The 22,779-nt window shown below is 38.6% G+C and overlaps 1 protein-coding gene and 1 long non-coding RNA gene across 3 annotated transcripts in view; one reads left to right on the top strand and one right to left on the bottom strand.

Annotated features, from left to right (window-relative positions):
- PLAU (plasminogen activator, urokinase) overlaps positions 1 to 22,779 on the top strand; it is a 128,514-nt gene that overhangs the window by 85,662 nt on the left and 20,073 nt on the right. The window lies entirely within an intron of this gene.
- Positions 1 to 22,779, bottom strand: part of LOC128078222 (uncharacterized) — a 104,353-nt gene that overhangs the window by 16,767 nt on the left and 64,807 nt on the right. The window lies entirely within an intron of this gene.

Genomic DNA, 22,779 nt, shown 5'->3' on the forward strand with positions numbered 1-22,779 from the left:
TTTCCATTGATCAGTAAGGTAAGAAAAAATATAATTGAGATTCTTCACTGGTCCTAAACACCAAAAAGCCTTGAAGTAATATATCAACCTCAAGCTCTTTCCATCAGGTTGTGAAATATGGCAATACTGACAAACCAGAGGGCGGCTTTCCACACCATCATAGTTAGCTCACTGCAGTATCCAGCCAAGAGAGGCTGAGTTACTACACAGACTCCTTTGGGCCCAATTTATGACATGCTATCCATGTGTCAATTCGATTTTTTTTCCATGGTTTTATTAAACATGACCAGATTTGGGGCCTTTGAGCAAGTATGAACTCCAGCTTCTTGTTCTTTTTATCTCCTTTCTTTATTTTAGTTTTCATACTTTCTGAAATTATCTTTTTCCTTCTTGTTATTCCCCAGCTCTGGGCTGCTGGGATGGAGTGGGGGTAGAACTGGTGGGCAGTTAATTTGAGGAATTCCTTCAATGCTGTGTGCTCAGCTTCTGGAGAAATGAGTGGTTTGCATGACATGATTATGACAGATTTAATTGCATCAGAATCATTCCCAGGAGTACAGTGCCTTGTAACAGGGTTTGGAAGCAGAAAGTGAAAGATTTCTTTCAGGCTTCAGCTATGGCCACAAGACACCTGCATCTTCAGGAAAAGACGCAGCTTGTGCTCAAATGGTGTGTCAAAGAGCCCTTCACCTCTTACCTTCTTATCTAAATAAGACCTGTAACAGGTTCAGAAGGTAGAGAAAAGACTGTCTATGAGCAACCTGGTGGTTAGAATCATAAAATCGTAGAATGGCCTGGGTTGAAAAGGACCACAGTTATTGAACTTCAACCCCCTGCTATGTGCAGCATCGCCAACCACCAGACCAGGCTGCCCAGAGCCACATCCAGCCTGGCTCTGAATGCCTGCAGGGATGGGGCATCCACAACCTCCTTGGGCAAAAACCAAATATTGTCAGGAAAAACAGTTCTCATCTGCCAGCTGCAGTCCTGACTGCCACCCTCAAACTCCGCTAGTCAAACTTGTGACGGACACATCACTTCCTTTGCAGACCACTTCCACTTATTAACAACAGGAAATTGACTCTGAAAGCCATGTGCAGGAGTAGTGTGGTGAGCCAACTTTGGCAGACTGCAGGAAGGAACACTTACTCCGAGAGCTCTTGCACTTAGTGCTCTGCCATGTTCTGCTTTGACTAGCATGACTCTTACCCACTGCAGGTAATCAGCATCAAGACAAGTCCATCACTGTGGTATTTGCTTGCAGAAAAAACGAAAAGTCCTCCAAACAATTAAAAGGTGTGACCTGTATCTCTGTGCTCCTTTGGAGCTACACAGAACTTAGCTGTACTAGCTAGTAGCAGGTTCTTGCTCTGTGTCCTCCACTGCACTGATACTAAGGAGCGAATGTGCGTCATTACCACATCCATGCAGCAGTTCTGCAAAACATGAATATGTCTCAGTAACTGGCTGATGTCAGAGCTAATGACAAGTAGGGCCTGGATGATGGTCTTGATGACAAAACTTAGGTCAAGCAAATTGATACATCCTAATGGTAAACATAACAGACTTATACATGGGAGGAAACAAAGTCACTTAAAGAGTGCACTCGCTGAACCTTAGCCCAAAGCTATTTACTAGAAGTGAAATAATAAAGCAATTACTTAGGTGTCCAGCCACCACTGAGAGTACAGCTCATGGTCTAGCATCACATCTGACAGCTGCATTTCTATTACAATAGCTTACTGGCTGGGTAATCTTAGCCAATGTCTGATTTAAGCCATAGAGAATTTTAACAACTCTACAGTGTTGCCAGCTCTTTCATAAAAAAGGTTCTCAGGGGATGGGGAGGGGGCTCAAACGTAAATTGTCTTCTTCCTCCCATTTCTGTGGAAAGCAATGAAAGTCAGTGACTAAGGAGATCAATCACACCATAGTAATAGCAAGAAACAGAGAGCCACCATTGTGAAAAGGCGTTGGGGCAAAACACGGAAACAAGTCAGCGATGATCCAGTGTCTGCTCTCAGAAGGAAGCATGGCTGAAAGGCAACCAGTGGGTATTTGGGCAGTAGTTACGAATAAAAAAGAAAGCAAAACAGATATGACTGACCCAAATCTTATCATCCCTCATTAGGCTGCATTACTGTCTCACCTCCTGTTTCTGGTTAGCTGTCATGGCTGAGAGCAAATTTGGAGGAAGGGAACAGGAATTTCTCTATCTTCAAATGCTCTGCACTGCAAATATTTCTCACCATTCAGACAAGTTCCTAAAAATAATCGAATTGTCATACCTTCACATGTTCAGAAGGTGATAAACAAGAATTTGAGGAAAATTTGTTAAAACTGCCATGGTTTTGTGGCACCATGATGAAGTATAATCACTGCAGCTTTCAGTTCTTTTTTTTTTTTTTGTACTCACAATAAATTAGATGTTATAAACACTTTGTCAAGCAAGCAGATTCTTCACTTTCAACACATGACAATTTACTTAAATTTCAGGCAGGTCTGAAATAATGTGGTTTCTTGGACAAGAACTACTTGCAGTTTAATTACTCAGAGCACTCATACCATACTGGAAATTATAAAGTAATCCCAAAATTATGGTGATGCTTAATTTTGCAAGAGCAGAAACAAAATAATCAAGAACCAACACAGCACTGTCAAAGCCAAATTGCATGAAACCACATTTACTCCCTGGTGCAGGAGAGCTATTGGCCTCAAAAAGGAGAGGTAATTAGATTTGCTTCTGGTACACTCCCATGTGGTATTTTTCTGGGGAAAGTAGTGGAACACAGTTGAGATGGAACAGCAGGTAGTCCAACTGTATAAAAAACTATACATACAGCAGTCAGCTGTGTTTTGCTTGGCAAGTGCAGAACCCATTTAAGTCCGTTCCCACAGGCCTGGATCTAGCCAAGGTTTTTGTTGACAATTTGGATCAAACAGTGGATGTTACAGCTATAATGTCTGTCACAGTGCAAAGCTGGGAGGAATTGCAATCACTCTGCAGAGGACAAAATTTTAACATGATTTTGATTAGGTGAAGAAAAAGTTCAAAGCAGAAAGATGAAATTCAAGGAGAAAAACAAACCAGCACCCTTGAGAACAAAGCCATACAAAGTCAAAAAGAAGAATAGTTGCTTACTGGCAAAAGGGCAGAGAAACATTTGAGTGTAATGCGCATACACCGAGTCAGCAATGTGATGGCTTCAGAAAATCAACTTGTGCCAGATTATCAGTTTTGTTGTGGATTAGAGAAAAGCACTTCTGGGTGCTGACAAAGAGGAGTATGGTGCTGCTTTAAAGAAACAAATGTACAGCAAGGTCAAGAGAGTCCAGAGAACGGAAGGACTTTCTAGAAAAGGAAAGGTTGAAGGAACTGGAATGATACAGTCCAGAAGAAAGCTATGACAGAATGTGAGGAAATACGAAGGCAAAAGGCCTCTCCTGTACAAAAGGATGTTACCAAAAGGATAAAAAGATTTGAACAAAAAGTCTCTCTGGAATTTATAACTGTTTATATTTGTTTATAATTAATGCTACCTCTGCAGAATGCATGACTTCTCAATGTGAAGTTTCATCTTCACATTTCTGAGATCTTTTCAAGTCATACAGGGAAATATAAGCACATTTTATGACTTGCCTCAATTCAGGCATATAGGCTAGAAAGAAGCAGGAGAGAACATAGTATATGAGAGATTAAATTCTCCTCTTTAAGCAGCTTTCCTTCTTCCCTCAGTACACACAGCCCTATGCACCAACCAAATTGATACACACTCCTGAAACTTCTTGGGAAATTCCCAGCTTCCTCCTCCTTTTTATACACTACACATTAAATGCTAAGACTGGCATTTTAATATTAGCAAACATCAGCTGATCCATGGGACAGTTATGACAGCGGTTCTAAATAGTCCCACACCGTTGAAAGGATTATGAGAAAGTGAGGCTGCCTTTGTCTGCACAAGACACTGATTCCTTGGTGGTAATGGGAGGCATTTGGAAACTGTTTTGTCTTTTACCTAGGTCTGTTCCATATTTTCAAAACAACAAGAACAGTGGAATAGAAATTATCCTTATTTAACTTTCAGGACTCCAGTTCCAGTGAAGATTGAAGTTAAGAAATCCAGACAGTTTTGGCAAACTGAAAACCAACCCAATAAATATGTAAATCTTCTGGCAAATTTAAGAACGTGAGATTAAATGAGAAAATGGTGCTGGCTATGGTGCTACTGCCCAAGCAGCAGTTTCATAGGAATAGATCCCATGGTTGTTGTCATTCACAGGTTGAAGACGACTCAACAACGTCAGCTGCTGTGAAAAATGCAGGCATGGTACTGAAGTGTCTGCATTGGGGTGAGGCCTGCACAACACACATAATCCTCCTTCTCACTCTACTATAGCACTGGTAAAGTTTCAGCTGAAACCAGATGCAGCTGTAATTGCCAACGACACATGCCACTGGGAGGCAGGAGGGGACACTGCCCCGAGCATTCAGAGGCTCAGGGAACACTGCCTGTAAGCAGGAATCAGGCAAACTGCATCCATCACAGAAAAGGGCAAGGGATGGGTTATGAGAGCAGTCCAAGAACATGAGGAGGGGAGAAATAAAATGCCTAAATGCCTGCAGAGAGGACAAGCAGTAATGGACTTCAGCTGCAGCATTAGCACTATAAGTTATCATCAGAATGAACTGGTGAGGGGCACACACACTCCATCATGAACATTCTTGGTCTTTGTGGGTTTTGTGGGTTTTTTTTTCTTTAAGCAAATGGAAATGTTAGTTAGAGTGATCCTGCCTTTGGGCAGATGGAGAAATCTACAGCTCCTTTGAGTATGATTTGTTATAATATTTTAATATATTGAGTCTAATATATATAAAGAAAGAGTAACTGAGGGTGTTGCTTGTTGTTGTTAGATGGATCAGACCTAAATTCAAGAAGACCATAAAAGACAGAAAAGCCCTCTGCCTCCCAGGCAACTTCCTTCTCACAAGATCACACGGATGTGAATGTTGTCAATTTCTATTATGATATGCAGAAACATAAATATATTAACAAAGAAAAAGAAACCTCAAACAAATCACCTCCTTCCTTTTTTTTTTTTTTAAATGTTTGACACACACTTCTTCTGTCTACCAACAAAACCAAATTTCTTGCCTTTTTGCCTTTTATGGAAACATAGAAATGTTTGGCACATTAACCGCAAATCTTTCTAAGAAATACCACTCCTCCCAGAAATACAATCTGCCTAAAATTTGAGTCCATTGTGCAGCCTGTAGGTTCTGCAAGACACACCACCTGCAGAAATTGTCCATCTTTTTAATTTGCTGTGACTACACAGCTTTATCTAATTTTCCCATGCCTCGCTCCTGGGAACACTGAAAGGGTAAAGTCATGACTGTCAAAGAAAAGTATGCTTGACAGTCCATCAAAAAGCAGGGAATGGGCTAACTGGTGTATTGGCCAGAATGCATGGCAGCTACTCCAAAACTACACACCTTTTCAAAGTTAAAAATACCATGGCAGCATTATTTACTTATTTATTTATTGGAGGGAAGACAGTTCTGCTAGCCACATCATCCCCAAAAAGGGTCTGAAAACCAGGATAAGCACCACTCCTCAGTTTTGCTCTTTCAGTAAAAACAGGAGCTGTCATTGTTGAAAGAACTTCAGTGACTTGGGTAAAGTGAGAAGGGTATTTAGATTCTATAAATACACTACACCAGCATATCTGAAACTGAATAACCATTTCCAGAGCTGTAAGTAGTAGTACTATGAAGCCGCTAACTGGATTGTCCTTATCCTGACTGAAGATTCAAAAAAAAAAAAAAAACACCAACCAAGAAACAACAAATCACAGAAAAATCTCAACCAGACCGAGGATTCAGGATGGAGAGGTTGAACCACATACCAGTTCTAGTTCTGCAAAGAGCAGCCTGCAGAACAGAAGGAAGCAGGGACGCTCACACTGCCTGCTAAGCACTCAGCCTCCTGCAGGTCGGGCATAGCAAGGAATGGGAGAACTGGGATTCAGACAGAGAGAGAGAACAGGCTGAAATCCTGCAGCTGAGGACCTCTCAGGCACATGGGACTGTGTGACAGAGGGCATTGGCAAAGATGGGTTTCCTACCACCTGGAAACACCTGTCTGAAAAGACAGTTATCTGTTATTCAATTTGATGAAGATAGTTGAAAGGTGGGAAATGCTGATCTGGTAACATAACAACTTACATGCTTTTCTGCATCTGAAATAACAACTCTGAACAAACTTTCCTTTTTGTCTGTTCAGTCCAATTGAAACTTGCGAATATATGAGAAATTTCAAACCTATGCTATCCTCCTAAATGTAAGGACATTGCAAAAACAATTGCTGAACAGGAATGGCACTTTCTGAACAAGGTCTCTAAAGCAATAAAACAGAAAACAGCAATGGACAGCACAGGACGGGCCCAGCAACCTCAATTCAGAAAATGGTGCCAAGAACAGCATTGGGGACACTGACTCACAGAGAGCTGTTTAAATTGCAGAGTAAACTACTGTGCATCTGCATTATGTCCTGAAGAAAAACCAGACTCAGAGATTTTTCTCTTTTATGAACCTAATTTAACAAACTCCTGGGCTAACTTAGACAAAATCTGAATAGCGTTTAGGGAACAGAAGACCCCACTGGTTAACCTGCATGAAATAAGCTGAAGGCAGCTCACAGCCTGTAAGCTTGCCAGCTTCAGCACAGTAGGTTTTTTGGCATTTTGTGCCTCAATAGACTCACTTTAACCCAAGTTCATTTGACAAAGACGAGAAGTCTATTGCTGCTCACTTAGGAAGGCACCTTGCTAAAACTAAGTCTTGCTGTAATGATTACAACTGAAGGCTTTTTTGGTTTGCATATATTTTATGAGTCAATTTTGATTTCTTCAAATGTGGTCACTGATCATATGACATATCACATTACTTTCACAAATATCTGAGAACTATCTCAATGCAATCTTGCAACCAATTGTGCTTGCTTGTGTTAAAGCTCTTGCAGTGTCAGTTGCCCTTCAACAAACTCCATTTGTCCTCTTCAAAACATTTTTCTCTCTCACTCAAGTTGTTACAATCATTAATTTACATCAGATAATATCAGGACCACTCTCAATATGCTTCTAATTATCACTTTATACTTAGTACACAGAAGAGAAAGAACTGTATAATCAATACCGACCTTTCAAAACCAGCAAAAAAGAAAACTTTACAGCCTTCACCGTGTGCTCATAATTTACAGGAGAATTATTTTCTTTACTAGGCTAGGTCACCTCAGAAAATGACCATAAAATATGCTGCTTTGCTTTGCCATGAATTTCCTAACCAACGAAAAGAAAATACAACTGCAGCCAAATCTGAGTTGAAGACTATTTCAGTGACAGAATAACCAGCGCCACATTTTGTTCCACATCAGTGTCTGTAAAAAATGCCAGCATAGAGGAAGACTGACAAGGAATCAAAATAGTTATTAATGTCTTTGATTCCAAGTGTATCTTGGCTCTTACCCCATTATTATTTAACTTTGTTAGACATGTTAATTGTAACAAATTAAACTACATCATCTGGCTCACATTCATCTCACATGCTGATGACACATTCAAGGAATTCTCCGCTAAGTAAGATTTTCTTTTGCAAAAAAACCAGGTGTTCTTTAATGCCCTCAGAGCACCATCTTCCAATCTTCTGTCTTACCAGTTCCAGCCACAGCTCAAAATAAGTCTTGGGAATAGAGGCTTTTTTTTGGCATACAGCACTGTGTGTTAACCTTAGAATATTTTTCAGCACAGGAACAATAATTACTCATTCTGATTCTCTTCAGCAGCAGCAATTTCATTTGAGAATAAACATTGGTTTTAATATTTCTATACTTCACATTTCAGATGCTGCTCACCCTCTCATAGCCTCCTTCTTTCTGAACAGCTAGTTTGTTCCAGCACCAGTCTTTCTGATATCTCATTTTTCATCTATATTACAGGGAGAAACTGGGTCCAACACAGGTCTCTCTCCAAAATTAGTACACAAGATTGACACAGAGAGTTAGTTTGCAATCATGGCGGTTGTCCAACTTCCCTGTTTTACAGTATCTTATGATCCAATAGGCTAATCAAGTCTGTCACAGACCAGCCTTTTCCAATAAGCTTAAATGGCATGTGATTCTGTTGCTGGATTTTACAGTGTTAGCAATTCTTCTGAATCATCTGTAAATGATCTCTTTCATTTTAATGCCAGTAGTAATTTATATTCCATTTCAGTGATTTTATTTGTCAAAGAATTATTTGTGGCTTTAGTGGTTTTTCAAACACTGCCATGTAACCAAAATTATTCTCTGGCATGGCATAAGACAAATGTTTTTGAATCTTCAGTAGACTTTTTGTCTTAGATCCTCCAAATGGAAACCAATTCCTTTTGAAAGAACTTAATTGATATTAGGAAAGTATGGATATAGAATCAAATACCTTCCTGTCATACCAAAACAATGGTACTTTGAAACAGCACAGGTGTAACATAAGTTTCAGTGCCATAGAAGCGAGCAAGCAACTAAAAAGCAGGCAGATTTGAAGAAAATGAAACAAAATCCTCAGGTTCATGAAAGAGTATGGAAACGTAAGACAAGAGCTAAAGTGTAAATTCAAAGAAAAGAGAAAATGCAATTTTCTAACAGCATCAATAGTCATTACTGAACTGCAAATAAGAGAGGGACACCTATGACACAGAGTATGCAGTATCTATGCATATGATGTATGCAGAGTATGCAGAGGAAATGAATAAAGATGACCCTACAAGGTTGACAGTCATACTCAGTCTTAAGAGCTTTTTAAGTCACATCTGACTTCATTTGGAAACGCACCCCGCAGTTATGTAAAGCCAAGAGACTTGGCGTCAAGTCACCATTGCATAAATTTATTTACAATAGCGTAAATGAAGGAAGTAGTGTGGAAAAAAAACCATTGTAAACCTGACTGAGGTTAGGCAGTCCTCTCACTCACACTACTGCAATCATTTATCTGCTGTGGCAATCAGTAAGCTTGCACAGGGACACAGATGCCTAAAAAATTGTCCCTTGTAATCAACTGATTATGAAAACAAGTGTTATCTATGTTAGATCTGAGGAATGAGTCATATGGCTAATGAGACAGCTAATATAGTTGCAAGCATCCGAGCTATGCTCTTCTGTAGATCCGAGCTGAGATAAGGTGACACCTGACAAGAGGCAATATGGCATGCTCTTCTAAGGAGGTACCATGCTTCAGGAGAGCTGTGCTGTCTCCTACATATCTGAAATGTCTACAAGTACGATGAAGGAGAATCTTACTCTTCAGATCTTGAGTCTGGTACAATTAAATCAATTAACATTTCACTCAATAATATTTAACGTGTGTAAAACATTGAATTCTTTGAGAATGAGACTGAAAAGTGCCAGTCACTCCTTCCTCTGACACCAGCACTATCGAAAGAGACACACCTCAATGCACTTTGATTATTTATTACTGGGCCCAGGAGCAAGGGGCAGGGTTACTTATTAAGCTGTACTTACACGATATTATATCCAATTTTCTTATCCAGATATGGCATGTCATGAAGACTACTGGTAAATTAGTTGCACTTTAAGATCCAAAGTACGTAACTCTTGACGTGGATAGAAACATTGGTACTAAAAACATACCATACAACAGACCTTTGCTATACATTTAAACAACTGTGAATAAGCAAATGAAATTAATGCAAGCACATCATAAAGACTTTTTTCTTCCCCTCATTCATATCTCTGAACTTCAGAAGTTAATTCTGCATCTTCTCCACAGTTATAATTTATTAAAATCCAAACGAAGATCTTAAAGAATGCACTTAAGAAAAAACATCTGCTCCTTGAGAGTTTTTGAGTAGTTAACCTCACATAGCTGAGTGACTACACGTCAGAACGTATTTGTGCACTTAAGCAACAGAATAATCTTACAGATTAGCACCTGACAAGGACAGTGAAGCATGCAGGCTTTCAATATCATTAAAGAGAAGAGAGGTCTGTTGCATGGGCTGAAGGCAGATCTCTAAGCAAGGGATACATGATGATTAACTGTCAATAAGACCCCTCCTGGGGTGTTAAGAAAGTGTTGTTAGTGTAATGGACATCTGTGATTCTCAGAAAACAAAGAGTCTTAATATATATACATTCTTAGTTGTTCTCAGTGAAGAAAAGCTGATGAAATACCAGTTTAATAGCTGCTATTCAGAACTTATCATTAAGAGCTGCAAGAGAATCAGTATTGTGTGTAACCCAGGAAAGTATCTCTACAATTTGCAGATTTAAAATTTCCAAAATTTTAGGCGAATAAAATTGTTCAATTTGTGTAGGTAAGTCTTAGGAACACACTCAGGAACTAGAATGTTTTAATGCATTTCTATTGTAGTATAAGTCTTTGTGCTTGTACTACAGTGCTAGAATGGAAGAAAGTTAAGAATAACATATTTTTATTCTGCTGATAGAACTATCATGTGTTCCATCTGCAAAGCCCAAGTCAAAATTCCTACAATAAACTAAGACAGAGGCAAAAATTACTTAAGGAATGAGAAAACTGTATGATAAATCTCACTGAATTCATTCATGAACTCACGTGACACAATCATAAAAGATTAATGCATGAAGTGTGACGACTTTATCTTCTGAAGCGCTAGCTGTATAATTGACATAAACGTTCAAGTCCTTTGCTTGAAATATGAAATCTGAAATATCTGATGGAAAAATATAAAATTATGAGCACCAACTGATCCTACTTCAAAGAACATTTAGTCCAGCTTTTCATGTGGTAGAGATATTAATCACAGGAAGGAAATCCTTATCACTGTTAGAAGAAGGGGTAACTGTATCAGCAAAACAGCAAACTGTTCTTTCATCTTTCCTCTTAAAATTAACATCACCAGAGAAGTGGAAGTCTGATTCAGAATTTTTACTGGGAACAGTGATACAAGAAGTATCATATCTACTTTTCATCTTGTAGGGATGAACGTAATTCTCCAGTTGAGCAAGCTCAGTACTTCATTGCACGACAATGGACACAAAGTGCACCAGTGCACTGCTTCTATTGCTGCTGCCCCGTCAGTAAACAGGGACAGAAAATGCAGAACATGCGAAGGCAGTTGCAAACAATTCTTGGTGGAAGGGGAGCAAAAACTATTTTCATCAGTGAAAAAAGTAATGGCTTTCAGATCATTCAGCCTCGTTCTCTAAAACAAAGAACTATAAGAACTAGCACTCAGCTCCCATGGTCCAAAACGTCTGTTCACCCAGACTTCAGAATTATGGTGTTGTTTTGTTGTTTTGGTTGGGTGTTGTTTTTTTCAAACCAAAATTGACCTGCTCTTCTTCCTAACAGGCCCCAGGCAAACCTCTTTACTCTTTCTAGCGTGAACTAGAAACACACATCTGTGTTGTACCTTCACTTGAAGCAGCAGAACGCAATATCCGCCTGCCTGCAACATGCCCCTATTACTCCCTGTTGACTTTGTGGAGCTTTTGTGCTGGTGGAGCAGAGGAAAACTACTTGCTTAATATCTTCTAACCATCTCCGGACAATCCTTGTTAGGTACTTGTATTTTTCTTCCCTCACAGCAAAGCTGGAGATCATTGTATATTCCTTATTAGCACTCAAACTGACTTTGTCCTTAAGGCCTGAAAAATCAAATCCCAGCCACATCCCAGCCAACTGAAGTGAAGTGAGTTTTAGTCAAAGTCTATACTTTGAGGGAAAGAAAAAGAATAGCAAATCTGTAGCTTTTTCTCTCCGCCTTGCAAGAAATAACAAAATGTAAAAGAGTGGCTGATGGCAGAATTGTTGAATTTCTACCACCTTTTTGGATACTCTGAGTGTGAAATGTCTTTGCTACATTAACTCAGGTTCATGGGTGTAATGATAGCGATTCCTGTGCAGGAAGAAGTTCTTTACCCATTTTCCAGCTCAGGAACATCAATTCCTGAAGAGATTTCTTTAGTTTTCTTTTTTTTTGCTGAATCACATCTACCATCATAAATCAGAATGTGCCTTAGTTACTACAATATCTGTTTTCTTTGGCAATCTTTATTCTGAATAGTTAAAATTACAGATTGCATTCATTGTTTCACAGTAATTTGATTGATGCACTGTTATATTACCATTGGCTGAACTTTGCCTTCCATACAGGAACATGGTTTTCCTGTTGGTTTTTTTTATTTTTTATTTTTTATTTTTTTTCTTAATATCTTAAATTAAATTGGATTACTTTTTCCTTGAAACATGTGGGAACTGCAAAACATCTGCCAGGGAAAAATGAAAAATTATCACTACTGACAGATGCAAGTTCCAACAGCATTACTCCAATTTTTTTAATTTGGCAGACATATTAATCATAGGAACTGCCAGAAAATGGCAGCTATTACTACAATATCTGGGAAGCAGCAGGAAGGAATTATACTGCTATTTTGGGGCTTTTTTTTTTTTTTTTTTTTTTAAGAATGAAGCTTTGTTTCTCAAGTATTGTACTATCCAGCAACTAGCATATAAATTCACCTTTGGCAGCCAGTAAATACTCCAGCTAGAGAACCGAAGCCATGAATCAGTGGAAAGTAAATATCTTCCAATGTGCTCTAATGTCTCAGATGGACAAACTGAACTGATGCATTAGATAATCAGATGCAAACTCCTGAACTCCACCATGCCATACAATGGCAAAAACTAGTTCCGCTAGATACAGAATCTTCAAGTATTTCAGTATAAACCTGAGATCTATTAACTAGGCAGAGGTTTATATGAGCAATATTCATTTCAGGAGAACAGAGATGTATAGGAGTAGACTTTGCAGCTGATCTATCCGTAAGGCAAGGAAGTGATTTGGAAAATCTTCCTGGTACTTCCACAGTTAACTTTCCCAATTTCAGTTTTCTGACTTTACTTCAGCCAGAGAAACTTTTTATGCCTCTGTTTCTAATTTGCTCTCCCACTAAATCATGGAATCACATAGTTGTCTGAGTTGGAAGGGACCTTTTAAAGGTCATTTAATCCAACTCCTCTACAATGAACAGGGACATCTATAGCTAGCTCACATTGCTATGATAATTGTGTATTAATTGAACTGTAAACTTTTTTTTGAAAGCATGACTTTCTATCCATTTTTAAAATGCTTAAAACAACAAAATCCTACTCCATTGTGTCCTTATTTAAAGGACACAAACAGGAAAACATGTATAAATCACAACAGTTTTCAAAAATAAGCTGAAAAATTGATATGCTGTGGTTTTGTATGGTCTACCTAAGATAATACAAGTTAAACTTTTCATCAAACTTGAGTGTGAATCAAGATTCTTTAAAAGGAGTGAACCCAGGTTTAAAACAACAACAAATGAACACCTGTAATATCCTCAAGTTAATTCTATACACATCACAGGCTTCGATCACCTGTTAGTATGACCCATGACTTTCATTGGCTTCTTTACTCCAAAATGTAGACCACAAATACTGAGGTCCCTTATGTAATCCTAAAAATTATATTCCACACTCAAACTAATCTGCCATGAATGACCCAGAACTCCTTCCCCTCCATCAGAGACCGCAGGCATGCAAGGAAATGAAATGCCCTCAGGGCTGTATGAAAACTGTTTACTTTGGACTGACAAGCCACTTTATTTTAAACTTCATGAAAAAACAAACATTTTACCAACTAATAAGTATTAAGCATTCCTATAGCAGCTTGTGTTTACAAAACAAACACAAATGCAGTGTAAGAATGTAAAGTATGCAACAACAAAAGCACAAGTACTTATCATTTCCATTAAATCACAAGCCTGAAGTCTCCAAGATAATGCTGATAGGAATTCAGAGAAACGCAACCATCCAAAAAGGTCTAAATTTCAAGAGTTTATTGTACATAGCACAGGAAGCTACTGTTCTTCATATTCTCTGAAAGAAACTAATGGTTGAGAAGACTTATCCCTATGCGGCCATTCAAACCAGAAATGATTAAACCAAACAGGTTTAATGTGACATGAATAGTAACAGGCACTGCCCTCCAGGCATTTTAATGCTCTCGCGATTTCATTGAAGGTGCCTATAAGGAAAGCGCTGGAACAGAACTCAGAATACTTGCAATTTATATCCTGCTTTCCCACTCACCTAAGCAGTAATAAGTGAAACTTTTGGTGCCTCCTGCTGCAGTTATTTATTCATACCATTCAAACATAAAGAATACAGGCAGCACTACTTACAAAGGTAGCGAGAACTGCAAGGGAGTATCAGCCTGGAGCATCCTGAGCTGCTCACTGCCTCACACACCAACCTCCACTCTAAATCACACTGGTGCCATACAGGTGTTTAGATCAGTACACATATACGATAGCAACATCATACAAGATTGCTAAAGATGTAAACAATATTTGTCAGGTATCCTGCACAAACAGCAATATGTTTATTGTGATGCTTTAGTCTAGATTAGTTGAAAGAAATCTTATTTTAAAAATACTAAGGAGAATTTCTAAGACTTTGCCTGGCAACCTTCATTTTATTTCTCAGCGAGGTCATCTGTAGTATAGGTGACTAGAGCAGCTGATTTCTTGGGTACAGCTGGAAATGAGTCACAGTCAGAGCTGCAGATAATCAGATGTGAGTGCTTTTGTGGCTACCTCCAAAGGAAGGATTGGGGTGTGTAAGATGACAGCTAGAGCCGGTAGCAAGGGAACGACGTTCCTTTAGCTACACGAGTGCCTGCTGTTAGCTTTCCTTCCATCCCATACATACTCCAGGGAGTAGCAAAAGCAGCAAGATGGTTTCTCCCTCAGTTTTAACTGTACATACCAGTTTATAGACATGGGTTTCATTTTGTGTCTTGTCCTCAGAACAGCAAAACAAGACATGATGTACTAGCTAACTAGCTAGGAACCATTTAAACAATTGGTGTTTAAGGAGAAAGATCAAAAATACCACTTGAACACCTTTTGAGTTGATTGGAAATCAAGATGTCCCTCTTTCCAGTAAATCTCAAATGACTGAAAATCTTTGGCCATCTTCACTACTGAAAAAAAAAAAAAGAAGCTCCTTGGACCAAAAGCAAAATAGAAACCTACTCACAGCTCCAACGTGTTACTGCTGCTTCCTCCTGTTAATTGTATTCTTTTAATCAGAGCCCTTACTATGGCTAGTAAATATGAATAGTATAGCTAATGATTCTGTAAGGGATACAATACCACCATCCTTACATTTCCTACTTGCCTCACTTGTAGCTATGAACATGAGTGTTCGAAGGTCACAAATTGTGACGTCAGAGGATCTGTGCGGGTGTAGCGAGGGACAAGTTTTGACTCACTATTTGTAATGACCAGATTGATCTAATGACCAGTCAGATACTGAGCTACCACGTAATACTAGCAAGTGTTTACCATTTTTCTAGAAATTCTTCAAATTATTTCAATAATATTCATACATTAGTAACAAAAAGGAAATGCTGGCCTCTTTCTATAACATGCTTAATAGTTTACTTTTAAAATGTAGTGCAACAAGCACAATATCTAGCAATGGCATAGGTCGTTTCCAAATTAGTGTTAACTGCTAAGATTGCAGAGCCCCGGGTTATGTCTTCTGCCCACAGGAAACAATAAACAGGAACTTGCAGCCGTAGCTGCTGAGTTGTTTTTGAAATACCTGAAAGTTAAAGAGGTAAGCAGTCTGCATACTTCTGGTCACAATTTTGGTTGATTTTATTCATTAATTCAAGACAGAATGTTATGACAGTTTCTTCAATCCATCTGTGCATATTGGTTTCTGAGTTGAAGTACACTGCTTGGGCACTGGGGCAAAAACATTGGTGTCCCTTAGTTTTCAGTGCAGCTGGCAATGTGAGACATTTCAGTCGTTCCTGAGCTATTCAACCATTATAAAACTGCAGTAAGAGTCCTTTCTATTCCTATTTTGCAGAATTACGCTGTTTGGTTGCAGAATTTTTATTAGATAAAAATGTTCATATAGATGGAAATAAAGATGCACAGGAAATCTTAAATGTTCCTAACCTTTTAAAACTGCAGTTCTTTTATAATTTGGTGCGGTAGAATAACTTACAAAGAAAGCTGAAATGTGCCTCATAGGCTTGCAATTTTTGATTCTCTCACTCTTGTAGTCAGTCTCTACTGCAAATAAATTAATGGCTCACAGCTGAAAAAGAAGCAAAGAATAACCTTTCTTTTTACCTCATTCTTGTGCAGTGACAGAACATAATATTCAATGCTCCCCTAAGCTACCTGACCAGAAAAGTATATGAACAACCACATGATTGGAACAATTGGCAAAATACCCTTAAGAGAGGAGGACAGCAGGCAAAATAAACTGTGAAAGGTGGGGGCATTGATGAAAGGGAAGTGGATGGGTTAACAATCTTTGCCAGATGTGTCTTTAACTGTACAAGGATATTTTGAGGGCAAATATTGTAGGCTGCTCAAAAAGATCGATCATAATGAGACAAATGGGAAAAACAGCTGAGAATCATAATACAACTGTCAATAGGATAGAAGCAGGGAGGAAATGAGCAAGACATCAGTGTCTTTCACACAGTTTACAGAACAGCATCACAAACACCTATCTTAGGAATAAGTCCTATTGTAAATATGACATCCTATAGTAAATATGACTAATTCATAGTCCTCCATCAGTCAGCTACTTCTTTCATACTCTCAGCTTTTCTACTTCCAAGTGACTGATTCAATGAACAGCTTCCTGCAATACAAAGTCAACAGGCAATGCTATGACATACCTCCCCAGCAGTACTACACGTACCTCAGAACACAGGACAGCAAAGGTAGAGAGATCTTGACCAATTTCAGGTCTGAGATACAAAAGTTATATAGGACAAAGCAACACGTGCTTTAGGTGATCACTTGGCTCATTCAACTACCTCTATGCCTGGGTGCTGAATTACTGCATCATTGGGTAGGCCCTGCTCTAGGCAGTAGGGTAGCACTGCTCAGAGCATGTGTTTACCAGTCTTGAGATAAGAAACGTGCTACAGAACCAGAGATCAAGACCTAACATTTCCTAACATAAGCCAAATCTAGCAAGAACTGGATCTGGTGCATGAGAGCAACACATCTTGCTTCTTAAACCTGCTTATCTTAACATTTTTAACATAAATGTAGAAGTCTCCTACTTCAATCTTTCCATGTTTGAACTGTCACTTCAGTAATATACTCAATTTTTTAATCTACTATTTTGAAAACTCTAAGCCAGATCAAACTTTATTCTTTTTTTTAAACTAGGAAGTATTAATTAATTTCAGCTGTGTTTACATTTGAAATGTTTGTTGCAGTTTTGCTCCACAAGATACACTAACTATGACTTTGAACTTTGTGGGGAATTCTTCCCAGCTTGCTGGAGAATTCTTATCATAACTTAAAAATCTTTAAAAGCTAAACAAAACTAAACTTCTGCCTCCATGTTTACAGACAGAAGGTACAAATCTGATGTAACCAAATGCCTTTACTTGTCATGTAGCAGGATGCAGGATGCACTGCCATTTCTGAGTTGTTACAGAGTGGCAGTGAGAACACACAGACTATTTTATTGATAGATCATACTATTACAACTCCCTGAAATCTATCCCTTTCCAAGTTTTGGGTCATTTTGAAGAGTTAAAACAAAGTTTCCCTAATGGATTAATAGAACACATTCTGCACTTTCCATTTTTCACGGAATACCAGTTAAGTAGAACTCTTTCTTAACAGTTAACAATAATAATAATAATAATTATTATTATAAACCTAAATATTATTATTATTATAAACCTATTATTGTAGAGTACTTCCAACAGATTGCTCCGGCAACAGGTTTAGATCCCACCATTCCAGTGCAGCAGAGAGAAGAGCCCTAACTGGATCTGTTCCTCATTACATTTTTCCAAGTGTGATGGAATAACACTGTTGGGAACATTCTGCCATTTTTAAGGCAAGAAGATGCATAGAAATCACTGTGTTTCTTAGAAGGCCTTCTTGAAATTCTTTCTGTGAAAAACGTTTTCTTCTTGAAAGCAATCAAAGGCACTTATTGTGCAGGCTAAATATTTCACTTTACTAGTAGAAAGAATCGAACTAAAATTCTGCAATGTGGAATCTCACTGCTGCCTGCCCACCTCTAAAACCAAACAGAATTGATGATGTCTGGCACATTCCATTACTGTTAAGTTCAAAAATACCAACTCTTTCACTCATGTTTTGAATTTGCATGTTCATAAACATCAGAAATGGAACCTGGAAATGGAGCCCAATCCTGAAAAGCTGAAGAAAGAGTCAGAACATTTTATTTTGAAACAGGACAAAGAAAAAGAAATAAATATGTATGAAGCTCTGTTAAGAGGCAATGAACTTCTCATACCTTTTAATATAATCTCTTCTAAACTATCTGACTTTTCATATCAGACAATCAAAGGATTACAAGCTCTTCAGAAATATTCTGATCAAGTGAATCTCACTTCAACAGGAAGCTTACCTTACCCTTCCTTTCTTTCCTGGCTGCTATCATATGCCTACTTCTCATTCACATTCAAGACCTCCCTAGCAACCTACAGCAAAAAAAGTACTTGGCAAGTGCAGCATGTTACATGAATGTCTGTACTGCTACAGATACGGTTTTTCCCATCAGCTTCTAGAAAATTAATGTTTCTAATCCGTGCTCTCTCTGGTAATCCCGTTGATTTCTGACAGACATAGTGTGCAGTGAAAATTACTTTTCTTCTCCCCTGAAGTCTGAGGAAGATGTGGAGGGAGATGGATGAGCTCTTCTATTTTTACTTTATTTTAGCTGCCCTGTAGGGGCACACTGCTGGGCACCAAAAGATTTCAACCTGAGACAGCTGGAAGTAACAGAATGAGAACCCTGTACTGCATTTTAACCCAGATCTCTTCAGGCAGCAGTTTGGGAAACCTCTGGCTGAAAACTCAAGTGTTGGAGTAAGAATCAGGTCTCTGTCCTGTTCTCCATCCTGACTACTTCTGACCTTGTAAAACTTTATTTCCCACTGCATCTACAGCTAAGTTAAGGCAAATGCACGAGGCAGAGCCAGGTAAAACGCTCTTATATTAGCATCTTTAGCTGGATGGCACATACTATGGATGGCAGATCTGTATCTGCTGTCTATGGACATACGCCTCATAAAAAGCATTACAAAAAGGAGCCTTAAAAATTTGTGATCGTGTACCTACAAACCAACTAGCTGATTTCAGAGCATGAGCTGAAAATCACATCTCACAGAGATATTGTCACTGGGCAAGAATCTGCTAGCAAAGCTTTGTTTGCAACAGAGAAGTAGTAATAAACAACAAGTACTTCTCTCAAGAAGTGAAAGAAACAAACTTCCTGCTTCCACTAAGGGCAATATTCTTGCTTATGTATCTAAAGGAAATAGGGAAATTGCTTCAATACACCTAAAAATATATTTGGGTAAGATAAATGTTGCTCCTCAGTATTTAAGTCTCCAATCTGTAAAGCAGCTGAAATTCTTCCAGTTAGGTGAAACAGCACCTACTTTTTGCATGCCCTATTGGGTGTTGTAAGCAAATTAGGTGGAATGTGAGCAGACATCAAGGAGTGGTCCCACTGCAAAACTCAGTGAGTGCTCACAAGCTATAGCACTGCCACTTATGAATTCTCAAACAGAAAAAGCAAAAACTTTTAGACTCTTATCTTCGACCTGCTCTTCCAAAGAGAGGGTGAAATAAGCCTATAAGCCTGCGCTTTTAATTCTTAGCCAGAGACATGACAGTTCTGCCTGATCACCATCCTGTGAGGTTCAGAAATGGGAGTGTGCAGTAAGCACTGACAAATCCTACTCATAAAACAGATTTAGTACAGGAGAAGACAGTGCTCTTTGTTTTCTTGATTTTTCACTGGTAACTTGTAAAAAGCAAAGAAACAAACAAAACAAAAACTGATCCCCTTTAACAAATTTTCCTATATTTGCCAATATTAGAACAACCTGATCGTTTGAAAACATAAGACCTCTCTGCTAGGTCTTCAACTACTAACTTCCTTGCATCTTGAAATGAATAACTATTTCAGCATGTTATCTGTATCTCTAAAGTTCTTCAAAGTCTAGGAAGGCTATTGTCGAATGTAAAAGTCTCAGAATAGCAAAGTTGTTGGTTGTGCCTTTATTTTTTTCTCCCAATTTTCTTCCTAGTTCTAAAGATAGGAATTTAACAGGAAGCCAGAGTGCTTCCCAGAGGCCTACCCTACCCATGAAGCTCTTTCCAGACTTTTCCAACTTGCTCAACATGAACTCTGTGACAAAAGGTACCATTGTAATATGGATATAAAACATCAGCATTTCTGACTGAACAGCTTTTGAAGTAGTGAACTTTTTGCACTGAATCATTTCTGCATTAAAAATGAAAAGCAATGTAATAAAATGCTCACAGATGGATTATATGGCTTTTACAGTCGCTCATGGAAATGCGGGCAGTAAAAACACCCAGAAAGCAATAATTAAAACAAGCAAAATTTTAAAAATCAAATGAAAAACTGCTCAGTTTACAATGGCTAATTACAATTAGCTAATTACAGCTAATTAGCTGTAATTGTTACATTTAGCTAATTAGCTAATCAGCTAATTACAATTAGCTTGTTTGCTCAATACAAAGACCAAAAGCTACTTTTTGGTTGTTGTTTGATTGTTCTACAGATACAATGTACATCAATATCACAACTAAATACGGCCCAATCCACTTCTTCAATTATGTTATTTTTGAGTATTTAGAGTGTAAGACAGCATAAATCATCATATCTGAGAAAGAGAGAAAAGCCACAAGAGACGTGCTGCAATAGCCAGGATATGGCAGATGAAGGCATCAGTAAGGATTCAGATCAACATGGAATTACAGTCACCCATAAGCCCCATAGGGGGCTGCGGGGATAAGATATGCTGGTCATTTCATAGTGGTTCGGTACGCAGAGAGAACTGATGCTCTACATTGTGATGTTGGCAGGTGGTCTCACACAAAGCACGCACCTTGAAAGCTATAACTAATCACGTCTGATTAAATTGCTTAGCCTATATTATTTCCTTTCCTCATTTCTTTACAGGTCTTTCAAGCTATTTTTAGCCCAAGGTCCTGTATTTAGAACCTTATTTTTCAATGACCATTTCCTTCTCCTCCCTCTTGCTTGACTAAGTGACCCAGCCCTTCCTCTAGTTTTCTCTCCTGAGGTAACATCCAGGCTCCCTCACTTCCTTCATGATCAGGGGAAAACTTTGTCTTGGAGGGTGGAGGAAAGATAAAGGAAGGGGAAGATGAGAGACCAGGATGAACTGGTGTGCTGCACGTGATCAGTACATTCTTTGATACCATGAGAACTTCTACATCACAAGGATCACATTTCATAGTGAAACCTTGCCACTGTTCCTCATATTGAGTAACATCCTATTCCTCATTCTGATGGAATGATTTACTCCTTGAACAACAGAGGGGTTTGAACCTGCAAGCCCAGTTCCAGCAGATGTTCAGTCAGTGCTACTGTGCCCAGGGAACTGAATTCTGTGCTTCATGTCCCTTTCTCTACAACAGATGGCATCTCCCCTATGAATTATGTCTTGCTAAGATAATACACATAGCGTGTAAAGATCTCCTCACTTAACATCAATGCAGAAACTCATCTGTTGACAAACTCCACCTCCATCCACCTGCTAATTGGGCTACCTGAAGTACCTATGTTCCATAACTCCAGAATTTGGTTAGGCATTACATTCAGAATACAGAGGTTAATTAAATGATCCAAGATGCATCTTCCTGCTACAAAATTCAAATTGTTTATCTGCAGCTAGTTGTGATTGTAACAATGTCAAGTCTGAAACAAGCTTTACCAAATGTCTCAGCAAAATTTCTCTTAAGTTAAATGCAGTGAGATGCTTCATAATAAAAAAAAAAAAAAAAAAAAAAAAAGGAAGAAAAGAAAGAAAGAAAATCAGGAGAAAAATATAAGGATATCTGCAAACATTTAAACATGAAAGATTCAAAATTCTAAGCACTACTTCAACTACTCATGGAATCACAGCAGCTGCACCACTTGTTGGACAATTCAGAATTTGGAGCTATGATCTTTCACAGCAGCTTCTAGCATTATTTTATAAGTCCAGGTGCCAAAATTTGCTGCCACAGACCTCTGCATCAACTATTGTTTAGATGAAAGAGATAAGACATCTGTTCTGAGAACTTGTTCTCCTTGAATAGTAAAGTTGAAAGTTTTTTCTTATATATAATGATGAAATCTAAGAAGTAAGACCTCCTGCATAGAGAACATTCTGTACTGGACAGATGGCCACAAAGCCAATAAAATCATACATGGAGAGCATCTTCAGTGTAACCTTTGCAGAGGTTTGTTCAAGTCCTTCCATAAATGAAAACTTTGTTTAGAGAAGGCTGTTCTGAGTCACTCTGCACATCTACTGGTTACAAGTCCTGACAGGAAATGTACTACAAATGCCTCAGTACATCCCGTCTGTTGTTAATTTGAACCAGTTGAAAAGTTCAGACAGGTTATGGTGATGGCTTCTCTCTAAAGCCAAGTATCAATATCCAAGAGACAGAAGTTGTGGGGCTGCAAAGCTGCAGGTGCAAAGCCTGACACTTCCAGCAGTGCCCACAGAAATTGCTGAGGCACTCGTCCTGTTTTGACTGAGATTGTGATGTCTTCTAACATGCCTGGAGGACGGTGCCTAGCTAAATGCAGGGAAACCATATGAGCTCAGAGGGAAGGAAAAAATAA

This window comes from Tympanuchus pallidicinctus, unplaced genomic scaffold (genome assembly GCF_026119805.1).
Source record: "Tympanuchus pallidicinctus isolate F22 unplaced genomic scaffold, pur_lepc_1.0 scaffold16, whole genome shotgun sequence".
In the NCBI taxonomy this organism is placed as follows: domain Eukaryota; kingdom Metazoa; phylum Chordata; class Aves; order Galliformes; family Phasianidae; genus Tympanuchus; species Tympanuchus pallidicinctus.